This window comes from Protopterus annectens, chromosome 1.part0, assembly GCF_019279795.1.
Source record: "Protopterus annectens isolate FY-2018-M chromosome 1.part0, PAN1.0, whole genome shotgun sequence".
NCBI classification, from domain to species: Eukaryota; Metazoa; Chordata; order Ceratodontiformes; family Protopteridae; genus Protopterus; species Protopterus annectens.
In genome coordinates, this window is record NC_056725.1 from 558,128,718 (window position 1) to 558,142,802 (window position 14,085).

At 45.0% G+C, this 14,085-nt stretch overlaps 1 protein-coding gene across 1 annotated transcript in view; it reads left to right on the forward strand.

Annotated features, from left to right (window-relative positions):
- Positions 1-14,085, forward strand: part of KCTD3 (potassium channel tetramerization domain containing 3) — an 816,466-nt gene that overhangs the window by 330,529 nt on the left and 471,852 nt on the right. The window lies entirely within an intron of this gene.

The window sequence follows — 14,085 nt, forward strand, 5'->3', positions numbered from 1 at the left end:
ACAATAAAGCATCATCAAACATGACTTTATTTTATCAAAGCAAGTGACTTTTATCGGTGTGCGGTCAAATTTGATCTAGTCTAAGTGACAGTGCAGTGAAACTATCACAGTATAGCCCTAAGATTATTGTTCATTCTGTCTGAAGCACATTTCATAGAAAATAAAAAGCTGCATTTGATTGAAAACATTCTGAAACACAATCATCGAAAATGTTACATACAGTAAATATATCTCCACTTTCTTTTTGCAGGGTGCAAGTCCCCCCTGCATCCCCATGTCTTCCTAACATAAACTGCACAATCTTATAACCATGGAGAAAAGTACTACCCACACACAGAATCAGTGCTGATGCACATACACAGACTTCTAGACAGGGAGGTACACTATATCAGTGGACGTTAACAAAGGTATAAATGCTGATCAACACTAATTTGCATTGTAGTTCCTGTACTGCGGTACCATACAAACAGTTATTTTCTACAGGCTTACACAGTTTTCGATCACATGTGAGTCAGTCATTTGTGTTTTGTTGAAATGCGTTTTTGATCATGTTTAACTTTTTATGATAAATGTGGATGTGAAGTTGTTGCTTTCATTTGATCTTCAACCTGAGGGACTCGGATCCGGCAAGGATCTGACTCTGCCGCATATTCCAACATCGGATCCAAACTCCAAGCTCCTCCCCTACCCATAATACCCCTGTCTTCCCCCTCCCCAGATTTTGTTTGCCGCTTGTTTGAACAGCAGCATGATTCATTAGCTCCAAGCTCCGTGGTAGTAAGTGGTTATTTTTCTTGACTCTCTTTCGCTTTTCTGTCTGAATCTTACCTTCTCTTTACCTTTTCTTCCCTACCCTCTCTCTGTGTGCTCAGGCGTTGGTTAAAAAAAAAATAAATCTCTTTCTTTCTCTCTTTTCTTCTCTTGTGTGTGTGTGTAAGTGTGCTGTTTTCTTTCCTGATTGCCATGACTGATACTCCCAAGCCGGGCCGGAAATGCACACTGTGTGGCCGTAAGCTTCTCCTGTCTGATGGCCACACTCTGTGTGTGGTCTTTTTTGAGTGTTTCTCACCTGGACTCCACCTGCTCAGTCTGCTTCAACCCCCACGTGTTGATCGACAGGAGGAACAAGCTTATTCTAAAGGGCCTCTTTCCCCCTTCAACGAAGGCCTCTACTTCTTTCTTCCTCTGTCCCAGCTTCTGGGACTCAACCTCCCCCCAAGACGTCCGGGGACAGAGAGAAGGCCAGGTCCAAGGAACCGGATCGGCTGAGGATGCGGTCCCCTGACCACTCTTTCTCGGTCGAACCCCCGGTCAAGTCCGACCTGAATCCGAGCCAGAGCTCCCCTCGGCTCCAGTTGCCTTGCATTTTGATGGAACTTGAGGTGTCCCAGGCACAATCTCCACTTTATGCTTCCCCCCAACGCCATTCCAGGACCAGGTCAGCAGCATTGTCCATCCAGTCCTTTCGGAGCCTGTCCAAAGCCGAGGTGGAGAGGATGATGTGGAAGTTCATTCGGACCCCAGATCCAGCTGGGAGTCTTGCCTGCCCCATCCCCCTCTGGGGTTGGGGGCATGCAGTCCACCTTTCTTCCTATTACTCCTTCTCCGATATGACTCCTGGTTTCAAACTCATTGGATCCGAGATTCACCAGTGTCGAGAGGTTGGCATCGATCGTCCCTGGTACCACTATGCCGACGGTTGCCCTGAGTTCGGCTCCAACGTTCTTGGAGCCAACCAACAATCGGAGCCATAGCCTTGGCATCAGATCCGAGGGGATGGCATTGACTTTGAGGCTTTTGGGGTCGTCCCTTCCTCTCGGAATGTCTGTGGTGGGAGGCTCTGCTCTGGCTCCCCCTCAATGCCGGGAGTGATGGATCCAACCACGGCTGTTCCGACTTCAGGGATCTGTTCACCTTCTGCCTTCGAGGTGGTGTAGAGGACCCTGTCGCTTCCTTCGAGACCCTTGACACTGTCATCCTCTGAGTCCGTCCTGGCTTCCTCTTTTTCTGGGCCGGAGTCTGGCATTCTGCCGCTCAAGGACAACCTGTTGCCACATTGCCACAGGAGGTTCCCCCACAGGAACTCCTGAGGCTTCCGTGACCTCCCCAGATTTCCCCCCTGAGGAGCTCCCTCGGAAGTGTATGTGTAAGAGGAGACACTTGGACTCCCTGCCGGAGTCCCTCATGGATGATACCGCCTTGGAAGAAGGAGAGGATTCCCCTCGATCACCCCAGGAGGATGCCTCCTTTAGAGACATCATGGAGATCCTTCAGCAATGCGATTGGTGGTCTACTGAAATGCTCAACCCGGATGAGTCGATATTCCTGGAGACGTTTGACATAGGACCCCCTACCTCCTGGATGTCCCCCCCCCCCCCCTGCAGATCCACTAGTGGATTTAATCTGATCTAGAGCACGGAAGGAACCAGATGCCATTGAGCCTATCCCTGGGTGCCTGGATAAGGTACTCTGTGCCCCTTCAGGTAGACAACACTGGTCCAAGGGGTCCGCAGTCGATGCCATGGTGAGAGTTTCCTGCCTGTTCATCTCTGGAGGTAGTTAGGGGAAGACACTCTCTGTCTCTGCACCCAGTGGCCTGGGAGCCAATTACAAAAGATCGTTGGGTTTTGCAGATCATAGGTTCATAGGTTCATACTAGGCTATCTGCCCTAGGGCATTTATAAGCCTAGCCAGAGTGTGTTTGGCTTTCGCCACCCATTTTAAATTAATTTTGCTATGCCTTTTTTTGAGGTTAGTATACTGTGCCTCTGTCTAACAGTGACACAGAAGTGATAGCCGGGGTAAACCTACGATCTCCCATCCACTCATCAAGATTCCTCTTGAAGAGAGTCAATGTGGGACTCTACCTAACCTGGACTGGGATTTTATTCCAGAGTGAAGGGAGCCTCTGGGTTATGAATCTGTCCCTCCAGCATGTCCTATTTATTTCAGTGCTGAGGTTCAAGTCTCTCTAGCTGGTAGCTCGATGGGATTTGGATTTTCTGAGGTGCAGCATGTCCATTAATTCTGGGTTGGACATGGCTTTATACGTCAGGCACAGATCGCCTCTGAGCAGGCGGTATGCCACTGAGTAGAGCTGGAGTTTCTTTAACCGGGCAGCATATGGCATCTGTTTGAGCCCTTTGATCCCCTTGGTGAGGTACTTTTGGGGTCTTTCCAGTTGCTGCAGGTGTCTGGTAAGGTACATCCCAAAAGGGGCATTGTACTCAATTATGGGCCTGATAAGGGATGAGTAAAGAGGTACGATGACCTCCCCTGATCTAGATGTGAATCCCTTCATGATTAGGTGGGCTATATAAAATGTTTTTCTAACCACTTTGGCCATGTGGTTGTCAAATGAGAGATTGCTATCAACTTGGGTCCCCAGGTCCCTAATGACTTCTTCTGTACTTAATGGATTACCACCTATGTGGTAATTTGTGGGCACTTTGTTTTGCCAAAGGGGATGACTATACACTTTTGGCGTTTAGCTTGAGGCCATGGCTCTGGCACCAGTTGTCTGTTTCTATGAGGCCCTTTTGGAGGATGCTTGTGTCGGCTGGAGAGTTGATTATGGCCCAGTTTGCAGTCATCTGCGAACTTGGTCAGCCACAGTCCTTCCGTGTTGGCCTGTACCGAGAAATATATACCGAACGAGAGGTCCCAGGACTGAGCCTTGTGGGACGCCACTTGTAACTGGTTTGGAGTCTGACATGGCTCCAGCAATTCTAACCATGTGGGTTCTGTCCTTGAGCCAGTTTGCAACCCATCTAGTGACATAGGGGTTTATATTTAAGCTGGTGAGCTTGTCTATAATGCCCGAGTGGAGTATTGTATCGAAGGCTTTTGCGAGGTCCAGGTAGGCTGTGTGGACCACCTCCCCTCGTCAATGGCCTTGGTGACTGTTTCAAAGAAATCGACCAGGTTTAAGAGGCAGGATCTGCCCTTAACAAAGCCAAACTGGGTAGGATCCAGTGTCTGTAGGTCCCCAATATCTTTATTTATGAGGTCCATGATGATCCTTTCCATAGCTTTGCAGACCAAGCTAGTCAGGCTTATGGGGCGATAGTTTCCAGGATCCGTTGAGGCACCACCTTTGTGGAGAGGGACCACTGTTGCTGTACGCCACTCTTTGGATACATATCCTGTAGTAAGGCTAAGATTGAACAGTAGTTTTATGTTTGGGTTTAGCTCTTCTTGGAGTTCATGTAGGACGCAGCCCGGGACACCATCTGGTCCCATTGATGCTGTGTTTTTTGCTTTGGAGAGGGCGGCTCTTACCTGAGCATCTGAGATATCAGAGGGGCAGCACTCTGTTGGGATAGATATTTGCACTTTTGGTGGGGAGAGGGGGGAGAAGTTTGCACTGAACCTGTCAGCTAGGATGTTGGCAATGCCTGTGGGCTCGGTGTATTTTTTGTCATTTTGGACTAATTCTGAGCATATCTGGGAATTCCCACCCAGGTTCCTAACATAACTAAAGAAAGCCTTGTGATTATCCTTAGTGTCCTGTGCAATTTTTCTCTCTAAGCTGGCCTTAGACGATTTTATGAGTGCCTGTAGTTTTTTGCTAATACTGATCAGAGATGCCTTCCCTTTTTGGGATTTTGCTCTATCATGTAGTAGCTTCCTCCTTCTATTGTATAGTTTGTTTATGGCTGGGGTCCACCAGACAGGACGCCTGCCTTTGGAGGATTGGGTCTTGGTTTTATTTGGGATTGCATGATCCATGCATTCCTGAAGGTGTTCATAGAATGCGTTTATAAAGGATTCTGCGGTCTGGGCAGTATTTTCCACAGGCCTGGGGGCTTTGAAGGATTTCGCCTCGGTTTTGAGGCGTGTGAAATTTGCTTTAGAGAAGTTTTTCACTGTGGTTTTCTGGGCAGGAGGTGGGGTCGGGATGTGAATATCCAGTGAGATTAGTTTATGGTCTGATCTTACCAGTGAGGGATACACTTCTGGTCTGGAGCATAGTGTCCCCATGTTGGTGATGATCAGGTCCAGTATGTTTTCCCCTCTTGTGGGAGTGGTAACAAGTTGTTCCATAGCATTTGAGTTTATAAATTCTAGGAACCTTTGGGCTAGGGTGTTGGAGCTAGAGTAATGCTCCCAGTCTATGTTTGGGTAGTTGAAGTCGCCCAATATAATGGTGTTTGGAGAGACCTTCATATTTTCCAGTATTCTCAGGAAGGCCAAGTGGGGTTCCTGTGTTTGGGAGGGTGGTCTGTAGCAGGCTATAAACTGGAAGGCAGTTTTACCCACAGTTAGTTGCACATGGATAGTCTCTGATGCTTCGTGCTGTGCCACCAACCTGGAGGTGTGGGTATCTTTGACGAATATTGATACTCCCCCTCCTTTTGTGGTTCGGTCCAAGTTTTGGGGCCAAAACACATGGTATGAGGTATAACCTGGTAGTGCTGGGGTGCTCTGAGGAGCCTTGAACCAGGTTTCTGTTACTGCACAGATATCGATGTTCTCCATGCTAAGGAGAGTTTCGAGTGCGTGCATCTTGAGGTTTAGACTTCTGGCGTTGAGTAGCATTACTCTTAGTTTCTTATCCCTTGTGATACCTATGGAGGTGGGTTTGTCTTTTGAGCCTTGCCTAAAAAGGCACTATGGGGGTAGCAAGAGCCTTTGCCAATATCCGAAAGCCCAGGGGTGACAGGTGCAAGCCGTCCCTAGCGAAGCATTGTGGCTTGTCGAGCATGTCATCCCAGGCTGACAGGCATTGGATCCCCTTTGAATGACACCAACTTTTAAGCCAATTGTTGAAATTGATCATCTTGTCTTCATATTGTGGCATCATTCTTGGTGAGGGTAAAATGCTACTCAAGGTCAGGGTCATACCGGCCTGGGCTACATGCTCAGAGAGCTCCTCTATGTCTCTTTTCATGTAGTCCAGGGAGGTACGTTTCAGGTCATTCACACCAGCATGGACAATGACTGAGTCATATTTGTACTTGCCTTGGAGTGACCTGAGTGCTTGTGTTATGTGGTGGATCCTAGCGCCCGACAGGCAGCTCACCGTGACCTTCTCCTTGTTCAGCCTGGTGAGCGGGACGTCAGTGTGCCTGACGATAGAGTCACCTATTACAAGTTTATCAGGTGTGTTGTTTAGCCTTAAGGGCTGTGACTGTTCGGCACACTGGCTTTGTGAGTTTTGTGTTGCACGTGTTTTGTTTTGGGGTAGCGGTTGCTTGGGTGTCTGCTTTGGAGGTCTCTGCTGCTCAGGCAGATTTTTATTTAGAGCCTCCGAGTATGTTTTTGTGTGTTTATGTGTTTGGTTTGTTGTCGTGGTAGGTCTATGTGAGACTGGAATTGTAGTGAGTGTGGTTTCCTTCTCCTCCTGACTGGTTACGCCAGGACTGAGTTGAGAGAGCTTAGCCTCCAGTTTGGCTATATGGTTGCATCTCTCACATGTGTTGGAATTTGTTGGGAGGAGGAGAGGGTTGTCTGTGTACATGAGGCAGTTGTAACATTGCCTCAAGATTCCCAGATTCACCTGCTGGACCGGAGAGGAGATTAACTGACCTTGGACATGCTAGAATAGTATTGGGAATTCCTTTATAATTGAAAAAAAGGGCCAATGGGGAACAAGGTACTCAAGGGGAGTTTGTGAGGGTGTAGTGCTTTTAATTTTTTAGAGCTGACTTATATAATTGCTTTAGTGAGCAAGTGCCAGGTAACTTAAATGCAATGTGTTACAGGTAACTTAAATGCAAAAACGACAAACAGTAACTTTCTTTCAAGTGAAACAAGGAAATAAGTACAGTAAGCAATGCATATATCACTAGGGATCCACAGAAGTGCTAAAAGGCCACGTTTTAGGTGGAATTAGCATTTCAGGAAAATAAACAAACAACAAGCATACAAATAAAGCTAGATTCAGCAGGCCTGGATCTAGTCTATGCTACAGCAAACAAGGTGTACCAATTTCAGTAAGAAACAGTTAGAATATGCAGGCACTATAAGCCTTTAACCAGAAATTCCCTGCTCAGAAGGGCAGAGTCCAGCCTCTCCTCCCACAAGAGTGCAGACCGCAATCCTTCTTAACGTAAAATAACTGGCCTGAAGCCCAAGTGCTTAAACCAGAACTAATACACTTTTAGAATAACAGACACTGAGCTCTCAATCAGCAGTTCCTAACTTAGAAGGATGTAAGCTACCTGTCCTGCCACCACAGTGCAGGCCCCAAACCTTCCTAATGTAAAACAACTGGTCTGAAGCCCAAGTGCTTAATCCAAAAGACTTAGAAATGATAGCTACACTTTAATCAAGTTACTACCAGCAGTAATAAATACAACTGAATACTTTAAAGAATGCCTGGATTAGTGCTCAAGTTATACAAACAAAGCTAGATTCAGCAGGTCTGGATCTAGTCTATGCTACAGCAAACGAGGTGTACCAATTTCAGTAAGAAGCAGTTGAAATATGCAGGCACTATAAGCTTTAACCAGAAATTCCCAGCTCAGAAGGACAGAGTCCAGCCTCTCCTCCCACAAGAGTGCAGAACACGAACCCTCTTAATGTAAAATAACTGGCCTCAAGCCCAAGTGCTTAAACCAGAATTAATACACTTTTAGAATAACAGACACTGAGCCCTCAATCAGCAGTTCCCAACTTAGAAGGATGTAAGCTACCTGTTCTGCCACTACAGTGCAGACCACAAACCTTCCTAATGTAAAACTGGTCTGAAGCCCAGGTGCTTAAACTAAAAGGCTTACAATGAGTTACACCAAGCAGTAATAAATACAATTGAGTACTTTTAAGATGACGCAAAAGCAAAATAAAGTAAGAAAAAACACAAATACAGTAAAAGCAGATAACAACAAACTGCAGAAATGTTACTCCCAGCTGAAAAGCAGCAGTGAGCCTTTAAATGAAAGTTTTAAACAGCTAAAGGAGCCACTAGAAAAAAAGAGTTTAACTGCAACAAGTTATCATAAACAAACAACCCAACAGATGCTTAATAAGAGTGGACAATTTCCAGTTAATACCTCACACACAGTGAAACTAGCTAGAAAAAATACACAGTACACAAAGTGCTATAAACAACAAAGAAATAGAGAACAAAATAAACAAAAAACAGTATACTTAATGTTATATATTGTAGCTCCGAGTTTGCTGAGTGTCCTCTATTCCCTTTCCCCCAAACACCTCCCAGATGTGCCACCTGGTCAGGGGGAGGAGGAAGCCATAGAAATTACCAGGCTGCTTGCAAATCAAGTCATCCAACCCATCCTCTGAGACCAGTCCACATCAGGTATGTATTCCAGGTTCTTTTTAGTGCCAAAGAAAATGGGGGACTTAAGACCCATACTGGATCTTTCAATCCTGAACCTGTCACTCATCAAGACAAAATTCCGGATGGTCATCCTTCAATCCATTCTGCCTTTCCTGCAGATAAATGACTGGCTTGTACGATGGACCTCCAGGATGTGTACCACCATATCAAGATGAACAGGCACTCTCTGAGGTTCCTCTGCTTCTGGCTGGGAGCCAATCACTTTCAATTCAGAGCGCTCCCCTTTGGGCTCACCATCGCCTCCAGGTTTTCACCAAAGTGACGGCAGTAGTGGCGGCTCACCTGCGGCTGTAGGGATTTCAAGTCTTCTTCCCCTACCTAGACAGTTGGCTCCTCTTTGTCCCCTTCAGGTATCAACCGATTTGAGCCAGGGATCTTTGTCTTCAGATTGCTCAGTCTCTGGGCATAACCATAAACCCCCAACAAGTCTCAGCTGGGACTTATGCAGGTACTGGATTTTATAGGTGCTCAATTGGACGCGACCCAGGGCAGGGTGTTTCTACCCTCGGACAGACTTATGACTCCATCATCATATGCTGTACATTCTCAAACCAATCTTTTCCTGGTGGGCTCAATCCTTCAGGAGTTGGGGTCCATGATAACCGTGATCTCACTCGTTCCGACTGCTTGTCTCCATATGAGGGTTCTGCAGTAGACCTTAGCTGTTCAGCGGTCTTTGCTGGACCTTTCCTTGTCACATCGTGTTTGTCTATCCCATGTGTGCAGGGACTTCCTGCTTTGGTGACTCCTATCCCAGGACCTCATTCAGGGTCAACCGTTTGTTCTTCCCTCCCACCATGGTCACTGTGACCATGGACACCTCCCTGTTTGGGTGGGGTAGGGTCATTGCATGGGAAGGACTGTCCAAGGCACGTAGTCCCCTCTGGAGACCAGTTTGCATATCAGTATCCCTGGAGATGAGGGTGATGCTTTTGGCATTGCAAGCTTATCCGTGCCTTTCTTCCTCCGGGGACTATTGCCATACATACGGACAGTGTCAGTAGTCTGGTATATCAACAAGCAGGGGGGACCAGACCTTATTTCCTTTGCCGCAAAGCCATGAGATTGTGAGAGTGGGTGATCTCCACTGGCCATTTTCTGGTGGCAACGCACATTCCAGGGAGGTCCAACATTTTAGTGGACAGACTTAACAGGTCTATTCTGATGCCTTGCGAGTGGTCTCTGAATCATTCAGTAGTGGAAAAGATCATTTTAAAGTGGGGTCAGCCTTGCTGCGATCTGTTCACCTCTCCTTCTATGTGAAGTGCAGCGAGTATTTTGCTCTGAACCCCCCTCCGGGGAGCCCTGCCCCCAGAGATGCTCTAGTTCATGCTCAGCTCTCCAGTCTACTCTATGCTTATTCTCTGCTCCTCATGTGTCCTCCTTGGATGCTAGATCAGGTTCCAGATCTGATTACACATCCCGCGGGTATTCCTCACCCAGACTTAGCCTGAAGCTGACATCTTGGCTGCTCTGATTCCCATGATAGTTAGGATTCCTGAGCTGTCTTCCCCTGTTAAGATCTTGGTAGTGGCTCACAAATCTTCCAGGAAGGTTTATTCGAGCAAATGGAAGCATTTCTCGATCTGGGCCTCTCAGCATTATTTGGACCCTTTCTCCATGCCAGTTTCGGACAGTTTTGGCCATTTTGGAATTTTTGGCAGACATCTTTAACCATGGCGTTAATTTCCGTATGGTTAAGGTATAGCTAGCAGCGATTTCGGACTTTCACGTAGGCAAAAATTCGGCTTCATTGACTTCATCTAAACTTTGTAAAGCCTTCTTGAAAGGTACCTTTCTTCTTAGGCCTCCAGTTAAGGACCCAATGCCCCCTTGGGATCTTACGTTTGTGCTGCAGGCTTTGGTTTCTTCTCCTTTCGCAGCAGCTGCCATGGTTGATTTGCAGTTTCTGTCATTGAAAACAACCTTTTTGGTAGCAATTACCTCAGCCAAGAGGGTTTCTGAGATTCACGCCTTCTCTGTCAAGCCCCATTATATGGTCTTCCATAAAGATAGGGTGTCCTTGCAGACTAATCCATCTTTTCTACCAAAGGTAGCATCAGAGTAATATTAACCAGGTCATCAGTTTACTAGTTTTCTTTCCAAATTTCCAAAATAAGGGAGAGTACATATTGCACTTGCTTAATATAAACAGACAGCTGCATTTCTATTTGCATAGAACAAAATCCTTTCATAAGTCAGATCAGCTTTTTGTTTTCATTTCCCAAACCTTTCTTGAGAAAGCCTGTTTCTAAAATGACTATTGCTTGATGGATTTATGAATGCATTTCGTTGGCCTGTCGAGCCAAAGGGATATCTCCACCAGGACCCATCCGGGTGCATTCCACCAGGTTTATCGCTACTTCGGTGGCTTTGTGGTCCAGGGTTTCGTTGGATTATCTGTTCTGTGGCTACCTGGGCTTCATTGCCCACATTTATCTTCCATTATAAATTGGATCTTCTTTCCAGGGGCAGGGCATCCTTTGGCTCAGCCATGCTCCGGAACATCCTTCCATGAGGACCTCCCAGGGTTTTTGGTAGCTGGGGACTCTGTCTCTCAGGTTAAAGATCAAATGAAAGCAACAACTTCAGATAAATAAATTATGTACTTAGCATAACGTTCCGTCTGAGTTGTTGCTTTCCATTTGTTTTCAGCTGTTCCCCCCCCCCCCGCCTTGTGTGGGTGTTGTAGTGAACTGGATGGAGGAATCATAGTCCCACTATCCTAGCTAGTCTTCCCTTTGATAAGCCTTTTGTAGGTTGTGCCAGGTGGGTATGCATGTTGTCTAGGCTGGGTTGCTGCTGTTCTGCAACAAATGCGATCTGAGGGGAGGAGGGAGATGGGGCATTATGGGTAGGGGAGGAGTTTGGATCTGATGCTGGAGTATGCGGCAGAGTCGGATCCATGCTGGATCTGAGTCACTCAGGTTGAAGACAATAGAAAGCAACAACTCAGATGGAACGTTATGGTAAGTACATAACTTATTTTTTTTAGGTCAAACAAAATGTTACCATCTCTAAACGTGTTTCATAAAACTTGCTGTTTTACACTTCAGTTTGCCAGCATGACTAGCACTTCTACCACTGATCCCTCCACATCATACAAATGATAACTACTAATAGCTTATGGGAAAAAAATCCTTGATATAAGGAGAAATGTTTGATGTGTTGTGTATGTTGACCATGTACCATTCAGGATAGACCACACATAGCACTGTATACCTAAAGTGTTGAGTGTGACTTCCCACTGTCAGTTAGTGAATGTCATGGTGCATAGTTGTGGACTGTGTGACGGCTTTTTGTCTATGGAGTCATATACCATGCTGATGTCTATTGGATGAGTCGCTGTGCCATACGCTGGCCACTTCCTGGGAAAAAGAGGCAGTAACTACTTTTTAAAACGGCATGTATAAAAGATTAGCTTCCAAGTTACATTATACAGCAACATTTACATTCAGGTTACATTACAACCAGCATTGTCAGTTTAATAGCTACAGTAGTTATGCTTTTATATGAACATTTACACAAATCACTACAATTTGTACAAGGATGCCAGTACTAATACAGTTCAAGAACTACTGAATGTACTTTTGCATAAATATTTACACAAATCACTGCATTACACCTACTGACACTGGTTACACAGTTCTCTCTCTGTGTCATTATGGTAATACATTGCTGAGCATAGTGGTATATGTTAGTAGGATAGCTTAGGCACCAGTTCCCTAGATCTAACTTTGATTCTCTATAACAGTTCAGCTTGTCTGACATTGAGGTAAGCTTTCGAAAGAGAGTTTGTTTGCTAGCTTTTTGCATCATGTCTTGTAGAGTATAGCATGCCATAGGGGCAGTTTTGCAGAAGCTTTTTCTATTGTTGCTTTGGTAAATGTTTTTATTTAGTAAAAAAAAAAAAAAATGTACTCTTGCCTCAGCTAACAGCCACTTGGTCTTCTCTATGGTATCAGTTATAAATAAGTAAATCAAATCAGTGTTTTGTTTTAAGGGTTGTAATAATTATTGGGAATTTACAGATCAGCAGTAGACCATACTCAAAATGTGAAATGAAGACATTTTAGCTGTTGATGATCAAATGTCAGTATCAAACAAGTGAGAAATACGTTTAGTTGCTTTAGAACTTTGTCATCCTTTCCTTCTACATGCCTGCCTAAAGTTGGAATTTCAAAACTTGCTGTTATTCTTTTGAAATGTTTTTGCAGGGGGCCTTCATTCCCTATAACACTGACATGGGGAGGCTGTCCCCCATGCACCTGTTACTTAATATTACTAACTCTGCTACATCAGAGTAGGGTTAATACCCTGACACAGTGCAGTCGTGGAAATGGTATATATTCTCACTGTTCAAAATTAAGTTCTTTTTGTTCCAAAGATTACAGTTGTGGCCCTTGGGCTGTCAACTGTCCCTGAACTTCAGTAGTCAAAAATGATACAGATTAAGTTTTAGGAAAGTCATCAGGAAAGTGGTGGAGTATTTTGACACTGGAGGTGTCTTCTGCTGTGCATACCGAATTATGTTTTGGTTTAATACTTCACTTTCAGACTTCTCTGCTTATGCAGGAGTATAGCCAGAAATTTTGAATTTCTACATCAGGCTATGCTACCTCCTGAGTTTGATTAGTGACTTAGATGTCCATTGGAGCTGGTGTGGGAAGGATGGCATGTCCATTCAGGGTGAGAGGGAGGATTGGGGTTCCAGTGTTGCAACCTCTTGGAGCGGGCATTTTGCTACCAAGCCACATATGCACTAGCTCTTATCTTTAGTGGACAGCAGCATGCACTTGCAAGGAGGGGGGACAAAGTGGTCCCTGTGGTAACAGGGTTGACAATTCTGCCCAGCTAGGTCCTGTAACAAATGCCATCGTTACCAGGATAGACTTATTACTCTCATGATTGCCTGAATGAGACGCCCTCTAGATAAGTATTGCCACTGCAATGGGGATAACCAGTATGGTGGAATAAATGGGTGAGTCTAGATGGTCAACAGGCACAGCGACTAAAATATACAGAACACAAGCAAAATGTGTACAACAAACTTTGTGCAGTCTGTAATACCTGTGTTTTTCAATCGCATTTGTAATTGAATGTGCAAAGCATATATAGAACTTTTCATAAAGACATTCTGTAATTGGAAAGCTAGTGATGTTCCAAGCACGATCATTTGATGCACTTACCTTTTTTGCTGACTTGTTTGTACCATTTGTTTTATTCATATGCTTGAAAATTGGACGTTTTTTGCTTTAGGTTTGTAAACTGTTGACCTCTTTAAAATTAATTTTTATACATGGCTTTCATAGCGTATGCCTGACAGGTAATTGGAGTATATTAGGACAGACTGTTTTGTGTGATACGTAACCTCACTGGTGTTACTTCCTTTCCTGCCTTCTCTCAAATGTATTCCTTTCTTTCTTCCTTCTTAAGTTTGTGACATAGTTAGAAATATTGCACAAAATAATCAGTAGGTTTGGTATCGTGTTTATATTTTTTCATTTATTTATTCTCCAGTTATACTGTTAATCTGAATCAGGGTCACAGAGGAATTAGAATCTGTACTGGTACTCAGTGGGTGCAAGGCAGAGAAACAAATCCTGGATGGAACAGTACCCCATCCACAGGATAAAACACCCATTGAAGCATGTCATGCACACCTTTAGACAATTTAAGGGATTGATAATCACCTGTGGCAGTTCTGTAGGATATGCGCAGCATTAACTGATGTGGGCATAAGAGAGGCATATATACCTTGTACATAATGCATTCTAGCC